This window comes from Notamacropus eugenii, chromosome 6 (genome assembly GCF_028372415.1).
Source record: "Notamacropus eugenii isolate mMacEug1 chromosome 6, mMacEug1.pri_v2, whole genome shotgun sequence".
NCBI classification, from domain to species: Eukaryota; Metazoa; Chordata; class Mammalia; order Diprotodontia; family Macropodidae; genus Notamacropus; species Notamacropus eugenii.
Genome location: NC_092877.1, coordinates 319,474,002 through 319,491,523, shown reverse-complemented (window position 1 = coordinate 319,491,523; position 17,522 = coordinate 319,474,002).

Below are 17,522 nucleotides of genomic sequence, written 5' to 3'. Positions count from 1 at the left end.
TTTATAAACTAAATAAAATTGTGAATGCTGTATTATTATTTCCAACAGTGCAATGATCATAATGATCATGATGGTGGTGGTGGTATTGGGGTACAACATTATTGGGGTACAACCATATGGCCCCAATGAATACCAAGTCAGCCATGAGTTTTGATCATAAACATGAAGCAATTGCAAGGATAATTCTAGTTAAGTCACCTCAAATAAAGATTTCTATCTTTATTTTCTGTTTGTATATCATAGAGTTGAATGTTTTGATACTTCTGTCACTTTGTTATATAGTAGCTCACACAAAGTGCTTTAAATGTGCAAAGAGCCTGACATACATAGAAGTGGCACAATGGACAGTCATGGAGTCAGGAAAGCTTGAATTCAACTTCAGCCTCAGAAACTTAATATTTCCATAACCCTAGACAAGTCACTTAATATCTGCCTGCCTTATTTTCCTCATCTTTAAAATAAGAATAATAATAGCACTTACCTCCCAGGGTTGTTATGGAGATGAAATGAGATAACGTTCATAAATTTAAAGTACTTTGTAAATGCCAGTTATTGTTATCATTGTTATTATATTTATAGTATATAAGTTCATTGATCCCTCTAACAATCTTATTAGATAAACTACAAAACATTTTGCATCCATTTTTCAGAGAATCAAAAAGAGATTCAGGAGATTGGCCAGAATCACTCAATCAGTAAATGTCTAAGACTGAATTCAAATGCAGGTGTTCCCAACTCCAGGGCCAATATTCTACCCATAATGCCACGCTGTGAGTCACAATTTCAAGGAGACTATCCTATACATTTTTTTTTTTAATAAGCTTAGGGCTCCTAGAAAGCCTTATAAACACAGACCCCATACATATTCTGTGGATGATAACTTTTAAAGCTAACCACAGTTTCTGTCAGTCCCCTTTTCACCCTTTAAACTGTTGTTATCCCATAAATATATATCTGGATAGTGGGAAGGAGGGGAATGAAAATGATCATCACAAAAGTGGGGTCCCCTCAGTTATAAAACCACAGAGATTAAAAAAACCTCCATGTTCACATTCTGTCCACAAGGGAGGTGACATACATCAGTGTCTTGATTACATAGTTTTGGGGGATGTGCTTCTTGGGGAAACAAACTGACAGATATTGGGGGTCAAAGAAAGTCACTATTCAGTCATACTAGGATCAATGAACTGCGGAGAGTGAAAGAGGAGAGGAATTATATGGTAGTGAATAGAGTGGCCTTGGAGACAGTAAAACCTAGCTTTAAGTACCTCTTCTGACACACCCTGGCCTTGGGACCCTGGAGAAGATAACTTCATTCTGAACATGAGCTAAAGAGATCTATGTGACTTGTACTTGAGCTCATATACTGGATAACACTAGGCTCCTGCCTAAGGGCTCTTCAGGACCCTCCTAGCTTAAGAGTGATGATCAATAGTAACTCTTGCTGTTTCCCTCCCAGCCTGACCTCATTAAAGCGGCCATGCCTTGGCTACTTCTTAAACAGTCCTATTCAATGAATGGGCGTTACTTCACCCTAAGTGAGTACCTGAGTAGACCTTGCCCTAAAGGGGCCAAGGTCTCCCAGTGCATCCTGGCTCATCTCCAGTTATCCTGATGCATATCTGGTCACTGGATTCAGATGGCTCTGGAGGAGAAGTGAGGCTGATAGGAAAATAGAAACCTTTAAAAAGAAGTGCTATGGTCAGTCAGACCTGTGCAAGTGGAGAGTGGAGAGACTGGAAGCACCTAGGTAAACCTGTTAGGCAGCCCTAACAATGATCCAGCAGGAAAGCAATTAGAACACAAATTGAGGTTATCACAACCCAAAGAAATGCATTTCTTCAAGTAGAATTTCAGTCACTATAGTAGGCAGGTAGAGAATATTTAATCTAAAGTGGCTTTTCAAATCCCTCAAATCAATCCAAATAGGTTATCACCTATTCTGCCTACCTGTAAGGCTAGATTATTTTGAACTATGAATGTATTTTGTTTCATTAATATGCCAACTCTATTCTCCAAAAATTCAGTGGCAAAATGGAATTTCCAAAGAAAATCAGCTGATAATAAGTTGGACAGGTGTATCTATCAGTTTGTAATGGAAGCTACCAACTGACTACACTGAACGGAATTACTTGCACCGTTATAAAGGAGGTCTCAACAATACTTGCCATATTATGTATATTTTCCACACAAAGTGAATTTGAAAATATGAAAATGACAATTTTATAATAAGTACTGAAATATGTGCCTTTAGTGATAGGTTTTGCATGTGCTAGAATAGCCTCTATTTTCTCATAAAATGAGTTTTGGTACCTTTTACCCTTCAGTGATTATTTTCCCCATGGAAAACAATTTCAAAATTATCCAAAACTGGGCATTGTTTTACATTCCAATATATCCTCAGAATTGTAGGCTGTCTGTGTAGTTGGAATCTGGAAAGCCAACTACAAATTGTCAGCAAACTATTCTGTTGAATCTCCTTGGAATCAAACTAGGCAGACTCTTATTTTGGAAACTTTCAACTTGCAAATATTTCAATAATAGTATCTATATTTCTTCATCTCTTATGTAATAGTTTTGATAGATTTTTAACTGGAAATGATAACAGAGGTTCATTAGTCCGACTATCTGTTTATTGAGAAGCAGATGGTGAGTGAGATTAAATGATTTGCGAAGATCAAGATAATAACAGAATTGGGCTTTGACGAAGCTAAGACTTCTTATAGCAGGTGGAAACTGAGCTTAGTCTTAAAGGACCCTAAGGGTTCTAAGACTCAGATGGGAATAGGGAGTCCCTTCAAGGAATTAAAGAGCAACCTGCAAAAAGGCACATGAATGGGAAATGGTATGTCCAGAAAACAAATCTGAAGTAGTTGGAAGCCAATTTTGAAGCACTTTAAATACGAGACTGAAGAGATCGTACTTTATCCTAAAGGAAACAGGGAACCAACATGGATTTTGGAGTAGGGCTGTGATATGTTTGGATGCCCTATTTCCTTTTCTAAGTTTCTTATCTCCTGGTTCTAGTATCTTATTCTGGAGTAAATATTTTAATAAAGCCATTAGTTCCACAAGAGTACTTCATATGTAAATATCCACATTAGTTAAGTAAGTTAGTATGTCAAATCTTGGTCACAAGTCCTAATCCAACAATTTTCCCTACACTCAATGACTTTACTTCAACGCATAACATTGAAGGAATTGGGGACATTTAGCTTGGAAATGAGAAACCTCAGGGTCATATGATAGATACCTTCAAGTGTCTGAAGGAATGTCATGGGAGAGAAATTAGGCTTGTTCAGTTTGACTCCAAAGAATGGAAACTAGAAAAGAATAAATTTAGGTTCAACACCGAAGAAATCATTAAGAGTATTTCAACAGGAAATTGACTGACTGAGAAAGAAGATTCCCCCTCTCTTTATGGAAGTGTTCAAGTAAAGACTGGATGACCACATGCCAATTGATTTTTTTATGGGGATTTCTTAGTATAGGAATTAGATTACATGATTGCTGAGGTCTCTTCAAATTCTGTAGTTCTGTTTAGAAGAAAGAGCCCTGACTTAGCCAGGAGACCCTAGTTTCAGCTAGCTATGTGGCCTTGATGGGTTACTTTTCTTCTCTCATTGTCTCAATCTATAAGTGAGAAGGATGAACTAGAAGCTATTTCTAATGATCTTTCCAGCTAAAAAATTAAATAATTTCTGATGTCCCTGATTGTTGTGGCTCACTCCATCTTCTAATTAGCTAATATTTGCTTACCTGTTTATGTTTTACATTCCTGATTATCTCATTTTAGCTTTTGCTCTCCTGCACCTAGTACAATGTTTGGGCAGAAAAGTGTCACACTGGATAGAATGCTAGACACTTAATAGTTGGGTGACCCTGGGTAAATCACTTAACTTTCCATATGCCTTAGTTTTCTTATCTGCCAAATGAACTGGAGAAGGAAATCCAAACCATGCTAGTATCTCTACCAAGAAATTTCAGATGAGGTCACAAAGAGTCTGATGTGACTGAAAAATGACAACAAACAGTGTAATGGCTGGCACATAGTGGGTCTTTAATAAATTGTCTCTGATCGATTCCCCAATAGAAAGAAAGCTGCTTGAGAGCAGTGATTGCTTCTTCTTTGTTTTTGCTTTTGTGTTTCTAATACCTGACATAGTGTATTGACCACAGAAATCCCTTAATAAATACTGTCTACATTTGAAATAAATTTAAAAATTTGTGTGTTTTTCCTTTACTTCTCCAAGACGGACATAGTTACTCTCTCTGCCATTACTAGTATCAACCCATCCATGACGATTATCCTGTAAGATGCTTTTGTAAGCCTTCCACATACCCTCTATAATGTTTATGAGTTTCACACCAGTTTCAATATAACGAGGTCTTTCCACATTTTGCATTTACCATTTCAATACTCAGGTTTTCAAATTGCTATGTCTTTTACTATAAGTGTAGCTCATAAAAACCCATATGTTGTTTTCCCCTGTAAAATGCCCTGGATCCTGTGTTTCCTCTGCTTCTGGTATGTCATATTTATTGTTAGATTTTGTTCTATAGATTGAAAAACAAAATGCCTCTATCTGAAGGAAAAGAATGAGAGATGGCAAATTGTTTCTTCCCAAATCTACTTAATTACTTTGAGCCAAGTGGATTAGAAAGGTCCATCTAAGACAATTAATAGGATCATTGATTTGGAACTAGAAGGTCATTTGAAGGTTATCTTCTTCAACCTCAAATGAATACCTGAGACTCCAAGAAGTCAAATGACTTTCCCAAAGTGACACATAAAATAAACAGAACTGGCATTCAAACTCAAGCTCTCTGACAAAATCTTCCACATAGAATAACATTGATTGGAGTTTGGTAATTATATTTGCCCTTTCTTCTTCTTTAAAAAATTTAATTTATTATATATGTTTAACATTCTTTTAAAACTTTGAGTTACAAATTCTTTCCCTCTCTCCCACTTCTCCACCCACTGAGGAGACAAGCAATATATCAGTTATACATATGAAATCATACAAAATACATTTCCATGTTTAGTCATATTGCAAAAAAAAAAAAAAAAAAACAAGAAAAATAGCAAAAGTGAGAACTTACATTTCAATTTCGCCTCCTATTTCCTTATTGGGTAAGTTATATTTCTATACACAACTGAGTGTGTTCATATCTTCTTCCCTCTTTGAGTTCAGAGTTTATAAGCTGTCTCTCTGGAGTGGACAGGTTATTTGTTTCATCATGAGTCTTTTGGAATGGTCTTAGATCATTATACTGATCAGAGTATAAACAAGTCTCTCACAGTTGATCACCATTACCTCATTGCTATTTTTGTGCACAATAACCTCCCGTTTCTTCTCACTTCATTTTCTATCAGTTCCTATAGGTCTCTCCAAGTTTTTCCGAAACCTTGAACACAATAATACTCTACCACAATCATATGTCACAACTTGTTCAACTGATCCCCAATTGATGAGCATACCCTCAAATTCCAATCCTTTGCCACCACACAAAGATCAGCAATAAATATTTTTTGTATATATAGGTTCTTTTCCTTTGATGTCTGAGATGGACCTAGTAGTGGTATCATTGTATCAAAATGCACAATTGTGGGGGCGGAGCCAAGATGGCGGAGTAGAAAGACACACATACATATAGCTCCAAACCCACAACCCATAGAACATCTACAAAAAAGTAACTCACTGTGAATTCTGCACCCAGAGGCCACAGAACATTGGAGCGAGGGAGATTTCTGTTCCAGAGAGACCTGCAAACCTCTCGCAAAAGGTCCTTCGCCCGGCGGACTGGGTGCCAGGACTGGGAGCTGAGTACAGCCCTGCCGTGGCACCGAGACAAAAAGATCTGAGCAGGCTTCAGGGACGGAATCTGCAGCGGCCACGCGAGTCCCTCTACCCACAGGTGACAGGGGTTGGTGAGAAGGTCTCTTTGGCGGGTGGAGAGGGACCGGGGCTCCCCAAGCAGGCAGGAGCCCAGATCCATTGTTGAAGGTCTCTGCATAAACCCCCTGAGGGAACTGTGCCCGTGAGGTGGCCCTGCCCCAACCTGAGCACCTGAACTTAATCTCACACTGAATAGCAGCCCTGCCCCCGCCTAAAGCCCTGAGGCTGGCAAGCAGCATTTGAATCTCAAACCCCAAGCACTGGCTGGGAGGATCCGCAGGCGAAGTGGGTGTGAAGAGAACATTCAGAAGTCAAGTCACTGGCTGGGAAAATGCCCAGAAAAAATAAGACTACAGAAGGTTACTTTCTTGGGGACCAGGCATTTCCTCCCTTCCTTTCTGATGAGGAAGAACAATGCTTACCATCAGGCAAAGACACAGAAGTCAAGGCCTCTATATCCCAGCCCACTCAATGGGCTCAGGCCATAGAAGAGCTCATAGAAAATCAAGTTAGAGAGGTGGAAGAAAAGCTGGGAAGAGAAATGAGAGACATGTAGTCAAAGCATAAACAGCAGATCAGCTCCCTGCTAAAGGAGACCCCAAAAAATGCTGAAGAAAATAACACCTTGAAAAATAGGCTAACTCAATTGGCAAAGGAAGTTCAAGAAGTCAATGAGGAGAAGAATGCTTTCAAAAGCAGAATTAGCCAGATGGAAAAGGAGATTCAAAAGCTCACTGAAGAAAATAATTCTCTCAAAATTAGAATGGAACAGATGGAGGCTAATGACTTTATGAGAAAGCAAGAAATCACAAAACAAAACCAAAGGAATGAAAAAATGGAAGATAATGTGAAATATCTCATTGGAAAAACAACTGACCTGGAGAATAGATCCAGGAGAGACAATTTAAAAATTATGGGCCTACCTGAAAGCCAGGATCAAAAAAAGAGCCTAGACATCATCTTTCATGAAATTATCAAGGAAAACTGCCCTGAGATTCTAGAACCAGAGGGCAAAATAAGTATTCAAGGAATCCACAGATCACCGCCTGAAAGAGATCCAAAAAGAGAAACTCCTAGGAACATTGTGGCCAAATTCCAGAGTTCCCAGATAAAGGAGAAAATATTGCAAGCAGCTAGAAAGAAACAATTCAAGTACTGTGGAAATACAATCAGGATAACACAAGATCTAGCAGCTTCCACATTAAGGGATCGAAGGGCATGGAATAGGATATTCCAGAAGTCAAAGGAACTAGGACTAAAACCAAGAATCACCTACCCAGAAAAACTGAATATAATACTTCAGGGGAAAAATTGGTCTTTCAATGAAATAGAGGACTTTCAAGCATTCTTGATGAAAAGACCAGAGCTGAAAAGAAAATTTGACTTTCAAGCACAAGAATGAAGAGAAGCATGAAAAAGTAAAGAGCAAAGAGAAGTCATAAGGGACTTTACTAAAGTTGAACTGTTTACATTCCTGCATGGAAAGATAACATTTGTAACTCTTGAAACTATTCACCATCTGGGTACTGGGTGGGATTACACACACACACATGCACACGCACACGCACACACACATAGAGACAGAGTGCACAGAGTGAATTGAAGAGGATGGGATCATATCTTAAAAAAATGAAATCAAGCAGTGAGAGAGAAATATATTGGGAGAAGAGAGGGAGAAATGGAATGGGGCAAATTATATCTCATAAAAGAGGCAAGCAAAAGACTTATTAGTGGAGGGATAAAGAGGGGAGGTGAGAGAAAAACATGAAGTTTACTCTCATCACATTCCACTAAAGGAAGGAATAAAATGCACAGTGATTTTGGTATGAAAACCTATCTTACAATACAGGAAAGTGGAGGATAAGGGGATAAGCAGGGTGGGGGGGATGATGGAAGGGAGGGCACGGGGAGGAGGGAGCAATTTGAAGTCAACACTCATGGGGAGGGTCAGGATCAGAAGAGAGAACAGAAGTAATGGGGGACAGGATAGGATGGAGGGAAATATAATTAGTTCTTACACAACACTACTATTATGGAAGTCATTTGCAAAACTACACAGATCTGGCCTATATTGAATAGCTTGCCTTCCAAAGGGAAGGGGTGGGGAGGGAGGGAGGGCAGATTGGCAGACAGGGGCAATTAGAACGCTCGGTGTTTTGGGGTGGGGGGAGGGGACAAAAGGGGAGAAAATGTGGAACCCAAAATTTTGTGAAAATGAATGTTAAAAGTTAAATAAATTAATAAAAAATATGCACAATTGTATGGCTCTTTGGATATAGTTCCAAATTGTTCTCCAGAATTGTTGCATCAGTTCATTACTCTACCAGGAGTTCATTGTGTACTTATTTTCCCCTTCTCCCCTCCAGTATTTGTCATTTCTGATAGGTATGAGGTAGCACCTTGAAATTGTTTCAATTTGCCTTTCTCTAATCAATAGTGATGTAGAATATTTTTTTGTGACTATAGTTTTGATTTCTTATTCTGAAAACTACTTATTCATATCCTTTGACCATTTGTCAATTGAAGAATGGCTCTTATTTTTATAAATTTGATCAAGTTCTATACACAGTTTATATTTGAGAAATGAAGCCTTTATCAGACAAAATAATTGCAATTTTTTTCATATGTTTGATATCTTTTGATGGTACTTTATTTTCCATGGTACTTTTTAGAGTAATGTTTAGTATAATCAATTCCTGATTTAGGTCTATTTGTGCTTTTGCTTTTTCAGAGATCATGACTGTGCACCTGACTTTTAGATTTATTTTTTTATTTCAGCAGAAGCATAACAGATTTATTTTAGCTCTGTGTGTATCTTTCTGTTTCAAGTGTGTCTCTTGTGAACAACATATTATTGGATTCTGGCTTTTAATTCATTCTGCTACCTACTCCCATTTTATGAGTGAGCCCATCCCATTCACATTCATAGTTATGATTACTGTGTATGTCCCTCCATTACATTTTCTTCTGTTTCTTTCCCCCTTCCTTGTTATCCTGACCCACATCAAAATCCCCATTCTTCCCTTTACTTGCCTTCCCTTTTATCATTTTTCCTCTTTTACTTTTCTATTGGTTAAGTTACATTGCTATGCACAGCTTAACATTAATATACATACATACATATATATATATATATATATATATATATATATATATATATATATATATATATATATATATATATATATATATATATATATATACACATATTTTTTTTTCCTCTCTCTGAACCTATTCCAAGGAAAGTGAGGTTCAAGCATTGCCTCTCCTACCTACCCACTCTTTTCTCTTCCATTGTAAAAATTCTTTTATGAGGACATATTTTGTGTGAGAAAATTTTCCTTGTTCTATTTCTCCTTTTCCCCCTCACCACGTACATTCCTTTTTATTTGATTTTATTCCTCCATTTTTGGGATATCATTACAATATAATTTACTCACTGTATGTAGGTAGTCTAACTTTGTTTAATCTTTTATGATTGCTCTTTCATGTTTACCATATTATGTTTCTTTTGATTCTTGTATCTGAAAGTTAAAATTTTTATTCCACTTCTGTCTTTTCATCAGGAATGCTTGAAAGTCCTCTGTTTCATTAAATATCCATTTCCCTCCTGAAAGATTACACTGAATTTTGCTGGGTAGGCTATTCTTGATTCTCATTCTAGATCCTTTGCATCCCAGAGTATCATATTCCAAGCCCTGGAATTTTTGCAGGTAGAAGTCATTAAATCTTGTGTGAACCTGACTGAAGATCCACAATATTTCAACTGCTTTTTTCTGGTGGTTTATAGTATTTTCTCCTTGATCTAAGAGGTCTGAGATTTGGTTGCAATATCCCTGGGCATTTTCATTTTGAAATCACTTTCTAAAGGCAATCTATGGATTTTTTCCTTTTCTATTTTATCCTCTGGATCTAAGATATCATGTCAGTTTTCCTTGATAATTCTTTTCAATGATATCTAGTCTATTTCTTTACCCATGACTTTTTAGGTAGTCCAATAATTCTTAAATTATCTCTCATCAATCTATTTTCCAGCTCAATTGCTTTTCCAATAAGATAATTCACGTTTTCTTCTACTTTTTCATTCTTTTGACTTTACTTTGTTATTTTCGTATATATGTCATGGAGTCATTAGCATCCCACTGATATTTTTTTTCTAATATTTGAGGAATTATTTTCTTCAGAGAATTTATATATATATATATATATATATATATATATTTAATTTAGCTAATTGTGTTCTTTAAGGAGTTCTTTTTTTCAGATATTTATGTCACTTTAACCATTTTGCCAATTCTGATTTTTAGGGTAAAATTTTTTTCACTTTTTTGTTCCTCTTTCACCAAGATGTCAATTCTCTTGTCATAAATTTCTTTTTTTCACTCATATTTATTTTCCCAATTTTTTATCTACCACTCACATCTCTCTATTTAACTGCCCTAGGATTTCTTGTTGGGTTTGGTCCACTTAGAATTTTCCTTTGAGTTTTTTGGTAGCTTTTTTCCCCTGAGTTTTTATCTTACTCTTCCCCATTACCATAGTAGCTTTTATGATTAAATTATTTTTTCCTTTTGTTTTTTCTTCATCTTTTCAGCCTATATTTTCACTCTGAAATTTATTATTAAAGTTTGTTTCTGCTCATGTGAAGCTACGGAAGCACTATCCCATGTTTCAGGCTTTTTCATGCAGCCAGTTCTAGGGGTCTGCAAGTTTTTGGTGCTTTCAAGATCCTGGGAGAGGTATGCTCACTGTTATTTTGGTCTACTCTCTGGTCTTTTGCAAGGAAGGGTGCCCAACCCCTGTTGTTGCAAATGCTAGAACTCCTCTTTGCTTTGACAAAGACTGGTGCCTTTCTCTCTTGAGACTGACCCCCGGGGTTTCTTAGGCTTTGACCCAGAACTGCATCTACGCAATAGAGTTGCCAATCACTGCCAGCTATATCCAGTGCCAGCAAAGAATGCCCTGTAATCCTTCTGACCAGTTGTCCGACCCTCTTACCATCTGTGGGCCAACAGCTCCTGAAGCTGCCACAGCTCCTGCTGCTGCTTTGGCTCATTTTGTCACTGCCACAGAGGAAGGCTCTGGACAGGCCTCCACAAGTGCACGAACTTCTCCTGCAGATCCCTAAGCTACCATAGGCTGGAAAAATACATCACTATGACCTTTTGTTGGCTTTGCCTCTCAAAAATTTGAATCAAAGCATATTTTTAAGTTGTTTAGAGGGGAATATTGGAAGAGTTCAGCGAGGTGATTGCCCTTAATCTGCCATCTTGGTCCTACCTTATTTCTTCTTTTAGTATCTGAGGATATAGTTCATCTGGGCCAAGTATCCTGTCCTCTGCCTTGCCTTCACAACAGTGGTTTTACCTAATTCTTGCTCTATCTGGACATTTTTTTCCCCATGCCTTATTAAAAATTCATCTCATTTTGCCTCCCTGTCAATAGCTATCCTTGAACTTGCTTATTCTGGAGATTTTCTGTCAAGCAAACATGGAGATTGAGGTTACCCCCACAGAAAAAAGTGTGTCATGCTTTCTGATGGCTCATGTGTTTGCTTTTCCTGTTGATTTATGTCACATGCATTTATTAGAGAAGAATACCTTCTTTTCTGATGTTCCTCATTCTTCTCCTGTTTCCTGACTTATTGAATACAGCATATTTGGAATATAGAAAAGAATCACCTTCTCAGCAAGTCTAAACTAGGAGACCCAATTTCCCTTAAGTTTGGGGAGGGAGGAACTGCCTTTGTCTCTTGGCTCATTTATATATTTGTTTTAGGAGACCATTATAATTATGGGATAATCTTATCAGTGGTCCACACCACCTTCTGAGACTGACCTTTTCCAGAATGTGTAATTTAATCAGGGCTTCTTTAAAACCTAATCCTTAGTTCCACCCACTGCTCTCTTTTGATGACTAGGCCTTATCACACTCCTGCCTCCTCAGTTAGGGTCTTCTTTCAAAGGTTATCACCATACTGCCTCTATTAAGGATGCTGAAAGCCTAGTACAATTGACTGGATCCAGTGTTTACAGGATAATCACAGATAGCAGGCCTAATACTTTGCCCTTATAAATCTTTCAAATGGGGATGGAGGGATAGAAAAGGAGCAGAGCAAAGGCAGAGGAGAATGGTTAAGGACCAAATAGGAGAATTCTTCAAGGTAGAAAATGTATCCCTCATGCAAAAAACATACAAAGATGGGGATTTTTTGGACACAGGCTTCACCATGCATGAGGTGAGAACTAAACAGATGGTAGAGTCCATTTCCAAGTTTTAAATATAGGAAAGGTAGAGGCAGAGAGTCTGTCCTCACTCTTGTCTTGCAGAATGCCTCCCTCATTGTTCCATAACAGTTCATCCTTGGGAGAATTTCAATAAACATCTCCCCAAGATCCCTTAGCTGAAGGAAGAGATAACCAATTTAACCACAATATGACTGAATGTGTATCATCTTGAATAAGTGAAATCAAAATCAATAGACTTAGAGGATGAAGGTCTGGTATTGAAGTCAGAAAGGTCTCATTTTCTATCTGGGACAAAAGCTTGGGAATTACTACTAGCCTGGGAATTGTAGGAAAGACAGTTAACCTATTTGTGCCCCCAAGGGTAACTTTCTAGGTTCATAACATTTCAAAAAATTGAGCATCTGTGTATAGCTATCCCTTCCACACTGAGACTTTCCTCATCATGGTTTCAATATATTGCAGGTTAGCATAAGAAATTAAGTGGAAATTTTGGGGGAGTTGTGTGGAAGCCACCACTGACAGCCAAAGGCCAGACAATGACACAGAAAAAGTTTAGAAACTAAGAAATGTATAAGCTATATGTATAGTATTGCATAACATCAACATATTTTTAACTTTTAATATCATAACAATTCAGACTTCTCTGGTATGAAAGGAGGACCAAAACTTTTTACATGGATTTTCTGGATTGTGGGTGTGCATGACCCTAGCAATGTGAAAAGGGTAACTTGCCTTCCAACAATGAAACCACAGGCCTGGGACACAAAAGTAAGGTAAAATCATATCTTCTGTATGAGATATAGATGTAGAATCAGAAGGGACCTTGAAAGTTAACAAGCTTGACACCCTTGTTTTCAGTTGAGGAAACTGAGGACCAGAGCAGCTAAGGGTCCTGCCCAAGATCACATAAGTATTAAGTGGCAGAGCTGAAATTGGAAATCAGATCCTTTAACAATGAACTTCAGGACCTCCTTCTATGTGCTTCTCCCTTCATTTGTTGTTGTTCAGTCATTTCGGCTATATTTGATCCATTGTGACTCATTCTGGTGGTTTTCTTTGCTAAGATACTGGAAAACTTTATCATTTCCTTCTCCAGGTCATTTTGCAGGTAAGGAAACAGACGAACAGGGTGAAGTGATTTGTCCAGGGTCACAAAGCTAGTAAGAGTCTGAGGCCAGATTTGAACACAGGAAGATGTCTTCCTGACTCTAGACTTAGTACTCTATGTGTTATGGCATCACCTAGATGCTCCCCCATTTATTGTACCCAACTAAGATAAAATAAATTTAGACTACAGGATTTGTATACATGTTGAGTTATATAATACACATGTATGTGTCATATGCTTTATATGCCATATCTATGTTGTTCAGTAGTTCAGTCATGTCCAACTCTTCACGATCCTGTGGACCATAGTCTACCACTACTCTTCATGGGATTTTCTTGGCAAAGATATGCTATTTCCATTTCCAGTGGATTAAAGTAGAGAATAAGTGACTTACCCAGGGTCACTAGTAAGTATCTGAGGCTGGATTTTTACTCTTGTCTTCTTGATACTAGGCCCAGTGCTCTGCCCACTGAACCATCTGACTTTCCCCACATAATACCTATATGTTATATATGTATTCTATATCACATGCATAATGTATAATATATACCATATAATTATAAATTCCATCATATATACTAGGATTATATCAATATTACATAATGTTCATATTTCTTATATATGTATGTTTTAATGTTTATACATTTAAATTAATATATTATATAATAAATTATTAAGTATATAATTTACATGTTAATATTTTATTATTCATATTAATTTCTTATGTAAATTTCAGTATTTCATTTTAACGTTCCTTACATATATCCCTCAGTGACACTTATACTCTGAGTTGCTCTGCTTTGTAATTCTTTGTCCTTGGAAGATCAAGAGATGAGTCTGTAACGGAGAATGTTAATTTATTCTACTTTGTTTCTCTAGTGGGAATTTAATACAAGAAGCAATGACTCCTTATTGAAAATGAGGTACTTTAGAACTTCAGTTACATCTAGTCCCAGAGCAGGGAAGGGTGGCTTTGGTGATATCCAAAGTAACGACAGGAAGATAAATGCACCTCATCTGTGAGGGAAAACCAAAATGAGAGGAAAAAGTCCTATTGCTCAAGGGCCCCAAGCTATTAAGGTAATGACCCATGGCCAGACAAGCAGCCCTTGAGTTCATCCATCATCGTGTATATCTTGTAAAGCGACTACCAACGGACAATAAGGAAGCATGGATGGGGCTAGCTTACATTTGGAAAGCTTGAGTGTTTTTGTCAGAAAGTCAGAAAGACCTGAGCTCAATATCAGCCTTGGATGCTTAAGAGTTGTATGATCCTGGACAAGTCACTTAACCCTGTTTGCCTCAGTTTCCTCCTCTGTAAAATGAGCTAGAGAAGGAAATGGCAAACCAGTCTGGTATCTTTACCAACAAAACCACAAGTGGGTCACAGAGTGTCCAATAGGACTGAAATGATTGAACAAACAAGAAAAGTAACTGTGTGGTGGGGGTGGGAAGGGCTCTGGAGATTAAGGACCTTGGTTCATATCCATTCTTAGACACTAACTATCTAGGTGACTATGAATTCACTTAACTTTGCTCCTCTATTTCTTCCTTTGTAGAATTAGGAGGTTGGAATAAATGTTTGTTTGAATAATGCGCTTAATTTTAATTGAGTTGATGGTCTCTGGGGTCTTTTTCTCATTCTCTACCTATGATCTAATAACTATCTTTGGATCAGTGCTCTATACTTTCCTATAACGGGAATCAGAGACAACGCAAGGACAACCTGGGTGTGTCATATCCGAGCCCCTGAGATACTAAACAAACAAAAAGAAACCTTCAGACACTCAATGAGCATTTGCTAAGTATCTATCATCTCTCAAGCATAGTACTGGACCCTTCCAATAAGTGTATAAAGAGTACAATGATCTCCACTTGAAATGAGATTACTTGGCAAATCTTTTACTGGTAAGTTTGAAGGCATGGAGTAGCTGCCATCTAAATCAATAGAAGTGGGATTTTCATGGAGGGCTTCATTGCCCTGCCCCTTTCTACCATTTTCACAATTTTACACCTTCTTTCCCAACAAATTGTTACTGTTATGTTCATCCTTTGTTTTTTGAAGAAGACCATGACATCAGAGAAACGGTGACATGATCTACACTTGACTTTGTTTTGAGTGAGGGAGGGCTGTGCAAAGTCACCAGTCTCATTTTTTCCTCCTGATTCTCCTGGATTCAGTGACCAGATATTCATCAGGATGACTGGAGATGGCTCAGGATGCAATGGGAGACCTTGACCTTTTTAGGCTAAGTCTTTTCAGATACTTACTTAGAGCAAGGTAACACCCATTGAGTGAATAGGTCTCTTTAAGAAGTAGTCAGAGAACAGCCCTTTTAATGAGCAAAGAAAAAATAACTAAATCAAACTGGGAGGGAAAGAGAAACTGTTACTATTGATAATCACTCTAAGCCAGCAGGTAAATGGAGCCAACATGAACTCTGTAATCCAGTGACACAAGCCTTTTTGCTGTTCCTTGCACAAGATATTCCTCCTGACTCCTTGAATTTCACTGGCTTTTCCCTATACCTGGAACTCTCTCTCTCCTCAGCCTTGGCTCCTGGCTTTCTTCAAGTCTCAGCCAGAATTCTACCTTCTGTAAGAAGCCCTTCTCCTTCCTCCTTAATCTTAATTGCTTCCCTTTGAAATTCTTTCTAGTTTACCCAATATATATCAAATATGTTCAGAGTGGCTTGTGTATTGTCTCCCCCATTAAAATGGTAATTCCAAAGCAATGTCTGGGTATTTTCTTTTTCCTTTCTACGTGTCCCCAGTACTTAGCACAGCTCCTAACACATAGTAGCCACTTAATAAATTCCTTTTGTCTTGATTTAACTAATAAAATCACAGGTCCACTATAGTAGCTTGTATCTTCCTATTCTTAACTATATTTCAGGCAATCTTTAAAATCTGACCTTCACAAACTGTCTTAGTGTCTATTCTGTGAATAAGCATTGACAGCTCAGTGACATGTTTGCTGTCATTTTTTCCTTCCTGTAATGCTCCCACATCTAACTCATGGAAATCCTATCTGTCCTTCAAGGCCCAATTCAAACACCACTTCCTCCTTCAAGCCTTCCCTGATCCAAGCACCTGGATTTTTATCTAGTCCCTGTTCAAACCTACAAAACCCTTTGGCCTTTTCTTTGGACATACTATATATTTCACCTTGTACTTGAGCAATTTTTCATCTTACGCCTCCACTCAGCCCCTGCCCCACTAGATGGTTTATGAGAGCTCTACTTCTTCAGTGAAAGGATATTTTCCTTTTTCTACACTTAAGTAAACATGCCCTACTCGCAGCAGTGGCTAGTGAAATCTACAGCCTGCTTCATTTCCTGGCCCTTCTTACCTGCTGGCTGGTTTTTGTCTTTTGTTTTTTGTTTTTTTTTGCATGGGGGGAGGTAATGAGAAGGGCACGCTTGTTCAGAAAAGAAAATCACCATAACCATTATGGATACATATTCTATTTTGGTGAGTGACCTCATTTCTTCAGGCCTCAGTTTCTCCATCTCTAAAATGAGGGGGTTGGAATAAATCATCTTACAGGTTGCTGTCTTATGGTTCTCTCTCTAGAAGCGGCATGCTTAATTGTTTTTTTTCCCGCATGTTATGATTCCTTTTTGGCAATCTGATGAAGTCTACGCACTCCTCATAATATTTTTATTGCTGGTATATTAATATATGTTTCATTATATACAATATATTAACATATAATAATAGCATATTAAAATAATATTTAAACTAATAAAATAGTTCTTTTGGGGAATAGTTATTAAAAACATTTTTAAAAATTCATGGACCACCTGAACTCTATCTGTAATCCCTTTGGGGAAGGGTGGTCTTCAAACTTTAGGTTGAGAATCCTTGTTTGAAAATGTAAAGACCCTAGGTGTTACAGTTCAGTGAATCAGACCATCAGACTTTATCCTTTAGATTTGAGAGTGGGCCAGGAACATGCCCTTGCTTGTAATCACTCAGGTACTACTTGAAGACACAATTCTTCCTGCCTAGCTTCAAGGAACTCCCAGCAAAACTGGCCTCCAGATAGTGGTGGGAGGTTGAGGAGAATGGGGTTCATTTTGGGTTTTTTTGTTTTCAAATCCTTCATTCTATTCCCCAATCTCTGAGCTCAGGTCAAGTGCTACCTTCTACATAAAGCCTTTCCTGATCCCCTTAGCTTAGCTACTAATGCCCTTTCTCCTGCATTTTCCTTGTTTTTATTATATATGCACATGCTGTCTCCATCTACTCTCCCCTTCA